Consider the following 559-nt stretch of genomic DNA (forward strand, 5'->3'; position numbering starts at 1 on the left):
CTGCACTCCAGTCTGAGTGACAGAGTGAGACTCCAACTCAAAAATAAATAAATAAATCAAAAAATTTAGGCCAGGCGTAGTGGCTCATGTCTGCAATCTGCACTGGGGCAAGAAGGGACTGTCATTTTCAGAAGGTCTCTAAGAGGTAGTGATGACACAGATATGTCATTGAAAGGGTCACCTTGCTCTAGAGCTCAGCGTTTGATCACTGTCAAGGAATAAATGGACACAACATTCTGTACTACATTTTGACAGTTGGAGCCTGCTAGATAGGAGCAGCTGAGGAAAACAGGGAGAACGACCCATATCCGAGACTTCTTTACTACTTTCCATTTATCCATATTGCGTGTGTGTGTGTGTGTGTGTGTGTGTGTGTGTGTGTGTGTGTATGTGTAGAAATCTCACTCTGTTGCCCAGGGTGGAGTGCGGTAGCACACTCACGGCCACTGCTGGAACCACAGGAAAGTGTCACCCTGCCCGGCTAATTTTTTTTTTTGATTTGGAGTCTCACTCTGTCGCCCAGACTGGAGTGCAGTGGCCACTCCCGGTCACCGCAGCC

The sequence above is a fragment of the Carlito syrichta genome, unplaced genomic scaffold (assembly GCF_000164805.1).
Source record: "Carlito syrichta isolate Samal-C Ts95f unplaced genomic scaffold, Tarsius_syrichta-2.0.1 Scaffold304639, whole genome shotgun sequence".
Taxonomy (NCBI): Eukaryota; Metazoa; Chordata; class Mammalia; order Primates; family Tarsiidae; genus Carlito; species Carlito syrichta.